Source organism: Rhodnius prolixus, unplaced genomic scaffold (assembly GCF_049639745.1).
Source record: "Rhodnius prolixus isolate KJV_2025 unplaced genomic scaffold, Rpr scaffold_7, whole genome shotgun sequence".
NCBI classification, from domain to species: domain Eukaryota; kingdom Metazoa; phylum Arthropoda; class Insecta; order Hemiptera; family Reduviidae; genus Rhodnius; species Rhodnius prolixus.
In genome coordinates this window covers 15,733,876-15,742,879 of record NW_027411582.1, presented here as the reverse complement: position 1 = coordinate 15,742,879, position 9,004 = coordinate 15,733,876, and the positions used below count along the sequence as shown (strand labels likewise).

General features: G+C 36.9%; 1 long non-coding RNA gene across 3 annotated transcripts in view; it reads left to right on the top strand.

The window, feature by feature from the left end:
- The first annotated feature begins 218 nt into the window (after positions 1-218).
- Positions 219-9,004, top strand: part of LOC141447071 (uncharacterized) — a 120,386-nt gene continuing 111,600 nt past the window's right edge. Inside the window, exons 1-2 of one of the 3 annotated variants that reach the window (XR_012454125.1) lie at positions 219-365; positions 4,745-4,841. This is a non-coding gene — a long non-coding RNA (uncharacterized lncRNA). The remainder of the gene's footprint in view (positions 366-4,744; positions 4,842-9,004) is intronic. The other 2 variants (XR_012454124.1, XR_012454123.1) reach the window with 2 other exon arrangements.

The following is a 9,004-nucleotide window of genomic DNA, read 5'->3' as shown; positions in this document are numbered from 1 at the left end:
ATCAAAATGAATCATTCATAAAAGCTGAACAATTCACATCGAATTATTGACTTTTATTCTCTAACTACCATGACCGCACCAGTTCTCTAAATTCAAGTTAATTTCAAGAATTTTGAACAACATTACTCGAGTAGCTCCGCAATATCCATGGCAATGAAATTCAGTAAACAAATTAATAAAAAAATAAATGGTTTCTTAGGAACAGCACCAAGAGTAAACTTCTCTAAGACTTTTTATATCGTCATAATATTTTTGCAAGTTGCAATTTTAAAATGCAAATAAAATGAAGTTTTTATCACCCTAAAGCGATTCATTTTATTTAAAAGCGATACATTTCTTGCCACAGCTGAGATTAATGTATTCAGGTAATCTGATATTCAAATTTTATCTCCAGTTCTTATGATATATCATTTTTTTAAATTCCAGGGTAACGGTATTATTTTGCTTAATGAATACACACAAAATTTCATTTTTGCTCAAAGTAAATTTTGTTTTTTTGTACTATAAATATTTTTCGTGCTATTCTGGAACGCAGTATTCAATTATTACTAATCATAATTTTAGTTATTTAACCAAGATTACCTACACCTAAGCCCCACGGCTCCGCAGCCACAAGAGGCTTATTGTTCCAGCCCCTTTTTGGATCTAGTAAGCAAACCCTCCTCTCCTAAAGAGGTTGAGGACTTTCCCTACTAGTTCTTTTTTGCGCTGCTATCTCATTTGGTCTCAACGTTTCAAAGGTTTCATAGAACACAGCTGGTGAGAGGCCGTTTCCTCCTCTTCCTGACACAATCTGCACACAACGGTACCGAGCTAATAAGCCCCCACCTTGTACAGAACTGCTTCCTGAACCTAGCTTGCCCCGTGAATAGGCCTATGATCAGAGTAATCTGATTTCTACCCAAACTCAGGGTCTCTTCGGCTCTTTGTATATACAGCCAAGGCATAATAGTCTTGCTGAGGTTAACCTCAGGGACACATCACCCAGTTCTTTTCATGCTCCTTCCAGATCCAATCTCTGAGAGCCGAACAAACCGAGCGGTGATCCTCAGGACAGGCTACAGGGCCGATGAAAGAAGTGTTAGAACCATTCCTGGGCAAAACGATCAGCCATCTCATTCCCTTCAATCCCCCATATGGCCCAGCCGAACTTTATTGTGCCGAGCCAGTTGTTCAAGGGCCTTTCTGCATTCCTAGACCAGGTAAGAGGTCATTCTAAAGGAAACAATGGCCTTCAGCGCAGTCTGGCTGTCCCGAAAAGATGCAAATCTCCCTATTTCTAGGTTCCATCCACAGGTTTTCCTCAGCACATGTTTTAATCGCAAAAACCTCGGCCTGGAAGACAGTGGCGTATCTCCCAAGAGCACTCTCAATGAGTACCTCGGGTTTAACCCCATACACTCCACACCCAGTCCCACAGTCCTTCTTGGAGCTATCGGCAAACCAAATGCCTCTCTTCCGGTACTGTTCCGTCAGTTCACCCTCCCATTCAGTCCTAGGTTTGATGAACACCTGAAATGGAGACTCGAAGCTGTATATAGGACAGATATTGTCCCCTGCCATGTCGACAACCGGCTCAGGGTCGCCTTATTCGTTATGCTCCAGGTTATGCTCATGTCCTTCTGCCTAAATCGATAACCTTTAGTCATTTAACCAGCTATTATGCTTCTACACAAATACTCGACGGCACCCTAACTTCAGTTTAACACTTAGGTTCATAACAAATTAGCGAAATTTGTGACTGTGTCTTTTCTTTGTTTATGATCAATGTTAGCTTCAATTTAATCGAATACTTAACTTGAATTTATCATCAGAGACCCAATGTATTCACTAAGACAATGTGTTTTTAAAAATAAAACCACAGCTACTTTTACCAATGAGGAAGTGGCACAAAATGTAAAAAAACTAAACGAGTTGATGGAGTCAGAATTACTACCTTGAACTGGTTCAAAATTATTTATTAATTTGCATTGCATATGTAATTTTTCAGTATATAGCATTTGCTTTTATTGTTATATGAATATGTTCAAGGTTAAATAAAATGCATATATCATTTAGGATTTAATTGTTTTTTTATGTAGCGGAATAGGATGTAAAATTTCGATTTGGTGAATAAGAGGGAAGAGATTAGGTTAGTTTTTAAAATATGCGAACTGGACATTCTACTTTAGGAAAAGAAAACAACATATCCCCGCTATCTTGCACATCTCAGACAGGATGTACAACAATGGCAATGTTATTAGTTGACTGCTCGCTCGAATATTGAGAAAACTAATTAAAAACACTTACCTTTACAAGACAATCCAAACCTTATCCTACTCAAAAAAAACCACTTACAAGGAAGCAGTGGCAAATATATCCGCAAACTACCAAAAAATAAAAGTAAAAGATATTTTAACATCTTGGAAAACAAGATATGTGGAACCAAATCCAATTGACCCTCCCGGTGGTTAAGTTGGCTGGATGAAGTAGAAGGTCCCTAAGGAATATGCGAATGCATAGATGACTCATGTTAAAGGAGGACACGCTCCTTTTAGGATTTAGCAAGAGGAAGTAAGAAAAAGTCTGCAGTTACCAATACTCTAGAGACTCTGGGCTTGGGCAGAAATCAGATTACCCTGGTTACAGGCCTGTTCACAGGGGCACGGCAGGTTCAGAAAGCACCTGCACGAGTTAAGGGCTTATTAGCTCGGAACCGTTGTGCCAGGAAGAGGAGGAAACGGACTCTCATTGCTCGATTGCGTTGCAATCGAGAGGCTGCACTACGATATCCTTGGTACCTTGAGACCAAAGGAGATTATAGCGCAGAAGGAACTAGTAGTGAAAGCCCTCAACCTTCTTAGAAGGGGAGGTTTCATCTACTAGACTTAAAGGGGAAGGCACAATAAGCCTCTTGTTGCTGCGGTGCCGTGGAGCATGGGTCCCGTTCCGCCTTTCAAAATCGAAAAATCTACCATTACACTGGAAATGATTCTTACTTAAGAAGTACCTACGAGGGTTGTTTGAAAAGTCCGTGCAAAAATAAAAACTACTTAATTTTTGGGGGTAAATCTTTTTTATTTTTCAACATAGTCTCCTTTTAGGCTTATACACTTCGTCCAACGCTGCTCTAGTTTGTTGATCCCTTCCGAATAATAGGATTTGTCCAAGTCTGAAAAATAGCCATTCGTTTCTGCAATCACCTCCTCGTTTGAATAAAATCTTTTTCCCGCCAGCCATTTCTTCATATTGGGGAACAAATAGTAGTCCGAGGGAGCCAAGTCTGGAGAATAGGGGAGATGTGAAACGAGTTGGAACCCTATTTCCATTAATTTTGCGACCACAACTGCTGAGGTGTGAGCTGGTGCATTGTCGTGATGGAAAAGGACTTTTTTGTGGGCCAATCGTGGGCGTTTTTCTTGCAGCTCGGTTTTCAAACGGTCCAATAACGATGAATAATATGCACCTGTAATAGTTTTACCCTTTTCCAGATAGTCGATGAGGATTATTCCTTGCGAATCCCAAAAGACAGTCGCCATAATCTTTCCGGCCGAAGGAACGGTCTTCGCCTTTTTTGTCTTCGTTTTTGGTCAAGCGTGAGCAATCGCGGCACCCATCTTGCGGATAGCTTTGTCATGTCCAAATGTTGATGCAAAATATTATGTACCCGTTCATTCGAGATGCCCACAGCACTAGCAATCTCACGCACCTTCACTCTTCTGTCATCCATCACCATATCATGGAATTTATCAATGATTTCTGGAGTAGTAACCTCAACAGGGCGTCCAGAACGTTCAGCGTCACTTGTACCCATATGGCCACTCCGAAAATTTTGAAACCACTTATAAACTGTTCTAATCGAAGGTGCAGAGTCACCATAATGTTTATCAAGCTTCTCTTTAGTCTCCTGAGGCGATTTGCCTTTCATAAAGTAGTGTTTAATCAACATTCGTCCATTTTTTGAAAATCACTCGACTTCCTCGATTCAAACGAATGCCAAACACAAAGAAATAGACCGATCTGGCTGAAACTTGGTTTGTGTTCTTCCAAGAGATGCTACTAACTAAACATAACCTCGATACGCGCCAGTGGTGCTATCTCTCTGACTTTGCACGGACTTTTCAAACGACCCTCGTACTTCCACCTGATGACCCACTAAAGCTAATTAGTCTTGTCACTTTGCACTTTTTGGAGTCAAATTTACAGTAAAATTACTAAATAAGTAGAAAGTGTATCTATAATTATGGCTAGAGAATAAAATGTTATAGTTAAAATACTTTAAAGCGTATTAACATTTAGAAAACTTTATAAAATCGTCCTGACAAAACAAATATAAATTTGTTTAATGGAGTGCCCATTAAATCTAATAGCAATAAGATTAACTATCCTTACACTAGGGTTTGTTAGCGTACAGAGTTATTTATTTGCAAGTTGTAGTTGCTAAACCGATACAATTACAAGCAATAAACCACTGAACATCTTAGCACTTACTTTTATACATGATGCTTTGTAAGTGTAAATGACCTGGTGATAATATTACCAAAGAACAGGAGATCTTATCTACTGCAGAAAGTACGTGCACGTGCAATTGCATGTTTATACATGTAAAACTGACGGTTACTTACTTAAGATAATTCCCTGTAATGAGTGTTAAATAAATATATAATTTATTTAAATTCATTTTCAATGTAATAAACATTTGAACTTTTTATTTCCCTTTTTCAAATTCAGTTTCACTTCCTGAAGTTAATTCTTTTACTTACAGAAAATACGGAAATTGATAATTTGATTTACTAGATATTTCAACAACAGGAATTATTAAATAATTGAATGATTCTTTAAAGTTATCTGAGACGGAAATGGTAAATAAAAACGGTATTAAGACAAAACAATTAAATTAATTTAAATAAGCTAATCACTGGCAATGAATATTTTTAAATTAAGTGCATTATTAGTAGGCCAAATATTATAAATTTAATACAGGGTGATTCATTTAGAACGCACCAATCGCTAATAACTTTTTAGGAAAGCGGAATTTCGAAAAAACCCACGAAGTTTACGAAGTAAATGTTTTTTTTTTTGGTCTAGTTTTCAAATTTTCCAAACCCGATGCTGTATCTTCAGTTTTGGCGGAGTTACGGCTAAAAACCTGATTAGGGTTTCATAAGGACCACTGGTTTTGACAATGATTATGAAAACTATATAAAAAAGTGTGAAACTTGACGATGATTCTGTTTCGATATCCCTAATATTTAAGATCAAAGTTACAATTTTATCTATTTCTGATCAGTTTTCAATATTAATTTTCCACCAGAGATACACGTTTTGGGAGTATCTCTGACAGCAAAAAAATGTTATTTGGACGCAAAGAACAGAAATAATAATAATTGAAGATTTTAAAAAATGTAGTGTAATGTAATGGTTGTGGGTGAATCAGGATAAATTTGTTTTATCATCAAATAAAAGCAATCATCACATCATTTTAATGCACCCAGTATGCAAGACTTCTTGATCTATGATTAGGGTAAGAATAACTTGCCAGGGTGTTGGTCTAGTGGTCAAGAGCGTGGCTTTGTAAGTGGGAGATTCCCAGTTCGAATCCCGAGGGTGCAGTCTTTCATAATACTTAATACAGTATAATACTTTTTTAAATAAAATGTAGTCATAAACGGGATTCGAACTAGGGATCTCCCACTTACAAAGCCACGCTCATGACCACTAGACCAACACCCGCCCATCACTGGCAAGATATTCTTACCCTAATTTAAGAAGTCTTGCATTCTGGGTGCATTAAAATGATGTGATGATTGCTTTTATTTGATGATAAAACAAATTTATCCCTGATTCACCCACAACCATTACATCACACTACATTCTTTAAAATCTTCAATTATTATTATTTTTTTACTTTGCGTCACCAAAAACATTTTTCGCAGTCAGAGAACCTCCCAAAACTTGTATTTCTGGTGGAAAATTAATATTGAAAACCGTTCACGAATAGATAAAATTGTAACTTTGATCTTGAATATCTCGACAAATATTAGGGATATCGAAAACGGGTCAACGTTATTTTTCACAATTTTTTGCGTAGTTTTCATAATCATTGTCAAAATCAGTGGTCCTTATGAAACCCTAATCAGGTTTTTGGCCGTAACTCCGCCAAATACGAGGGTCGTTTGAAAAGTCCATGCAAAGTCAGAGAGATAGCACTACTGGCGCGTATCGAGGTTATGTTTAGTTAGTAGCATCTCTTGGAAGAACACACACCAAGTTTCAGCCAGATCGGTCTATTTCTTTGTGTTTGGCATTCGTTTGAATCGAGGAAGTCGAGTGATTTTCTCACGCTTGACCAAAAACGAAATCGTGTGAAGTGTTGCAAGGACGGTTTGCAGCTGTTCCAGAAGAATCCGCATGACTTTAAGCATGAAACATGGATACATCACTACACTCCTGAGACCAAAGAACAATCTAAACAATGGGTTACCAAGGGGGGAATCTGCGCCAAAAAAGGCGAAGACCGTTCCTTCGGCCGGAAAGATTATGGCGACTGTCTTTTGGGATTCGCAAGGAATAATCCTCATCGACTATCTGGAAAAGGGTAAAACTATTACAGGTGCATATTATTCATCGTTATTGGACCGTTTGAAAACCGAGCTGCAAGAAAAACGCCCACGATTGGCCCACAAAAAAGTCCTTTTCCATCACTACAACGCACCAGCTCACACCTCAGCAGTTGTGGTCGCAAAATTAATGGAAATAGGGTTCCAACTCGTTTTACATCCCCCCTATTCTCCAGACTTGGCTCCCTCGGACTACTATTTGTTCCCCAATATGAGGAAATGGCTGGCGAGAAAAAGATTTTATTCAAACGAGGAGATGATTGCAAAACGAATGGCTATTTTTCAGACTTGGACAAATCCTATTATTCGGAAGGGATCAACAAACTAGAGCAGCGTTGGACGAAGTGTATAAGCCTAAAAGGAGACTATGTTGAAAAATAAAAAAGGTTTACCCCAAAAAATTAAGTAGTTTTTATTATTGCACGGACTTTTCAAACGACCCTCGTAATGAAGATACAGCATTGGGGGATGGAAAATTTGAAAACTAGACCCAAAAAAACATATAGTTTACTTCGTGGGTTTTTTCGAAATACCGCTTTCCTAAAAAGTTATTAGCGATTGGTGCGTTTTAAATGGATCACCCAGTATAACCAACCTTCAATGTTTATCAATGTGAAACAAATTATTATTGTTAATAAGAAGCCCTGAAGTCCCTAGGTCTAAAGCTTGGCTACAAATAAAAATAAATAAGACTGAAATTGTTAATAACCTTTCGTTTTGTTGGATTAAAAATCATAATTGCGTTAAGAACAAACACTGTGCTTGTGTAAACAGAGTTAATACTGTAAATAAATGTTTTTAAATAACATGAAAAGTTTTTAACTAAGTGAGTTTTTAACATCATTCAGACACCATCTTGTTTATAATCATATGTTTCCTGCAAACATTCAAACTACCTAAATTTAACCAAAACAAAACTAAAAGTTAAATGCAACCGTACAAATAAAAAGAGACGCGTTTTTCATTTTTATTTTTAATTTAAAATATCCTTGACATTTTACTTGTTCACTGGGAGGGACTTCACGCTTTTCAGCTTCACTTTAGAAATGTCATGTTGCAAGATTAAGGTTTTTTGTTTTTCCTTAATTTTTTTTTGAAATAATAATTGCGGTTTACAAAAATAACTGAGTAGCCCTTCATTACGATAATGTAGGTACAAAAATAACTGAGTAGCCCTTCATTACGATAATGTAGGTACAAAAATAACTGAGTAGCCCTTCATTACGATAATGTAGGTACAAAAATACAGTCAATGCATTTTGTTTTAGAGGTGCTCAGTTATTTTTCATGTATTTTAATTAAGTATTAATAATAATGACAGGTTAAAATTAGATTTTGAAAGAGTACATATTTTTGTTCTTTGCCATGGGTAATAAATTTAAGCTTTATAAATTTAGTTAATGGTAGTTGCCGACAAAGTATTATATGAATTATTAAACACTGCATCGTATTTTGTTTTAAGTCCCCATGATAATAAAGCTATAAATCTAATGAAACTATAGCAACTGGTAATTACGGGATTGGAATTTAAAACATTATTCTTATTTTTTATTGATTAAAAATCAATCAATATAATGCGCAGTTGAATTAGAAGAACTTGTACTTTGATTGAATGAAATTTAAAAAACCAAATTATGTTAACACTCACCATCTTTTCTTAATTTTTAACAATTCTTGAGTTTATTTTTTTTTTTTTTTTTTTTTTTTTTTGCGCATCAACAGCTGAGGTCATTAGCGCCCGGAGCTTTTTCCAGTGCACTGCCGGCCTCCGGACAGTGTTCTCTCGTTACAGACAACACTGTCCATCACCGGACAGTGAGCTGTAAGAAGCTCCTAGGAAGAGAAAATCTAAGGGTCAGCTGCTGGATTCGAACCCGGGACCTCCGCGTGGGAGTCCAGTATGCTAACCTCATAGCTAATCCCTTCCCTCTCTTGAGTTTATGTTTTGACGTGAATACGTCTTTAAATTTGAATCATATGGTGGCAATCCAAAAAATCTAATGATAACAAAATCGGGGGATACAGTTTGGCATTATAGTTTCCAATCTATCGTCTACATCCAAAATTAAATTAGACCACTGGATAGCTAAAGGATCAGAGAATTCGGCAAATCTTAAGAATAGCTCCCCGGAGGTGTGGCCTAATTCGAAGTGATTCTGATTCGCTGTTACTATAGAACCCGCCATATTTAAATATAAATATAAAACTATTTCTTTATTTTATATTTACACTTAAATCTAGCGGGTTATATGGTAACAGTGAATCAGAATCACTTCGAATTATTTACTTAGGATTGATATTTCTATTTAAATACCCCCTGATTTATTTATTTCTTAATGGGGGCTTCGCTCCCCACACCCCCTGATTTTTTCTTAATGGGGGCTTCGCCCCCATACCCCCTCCTA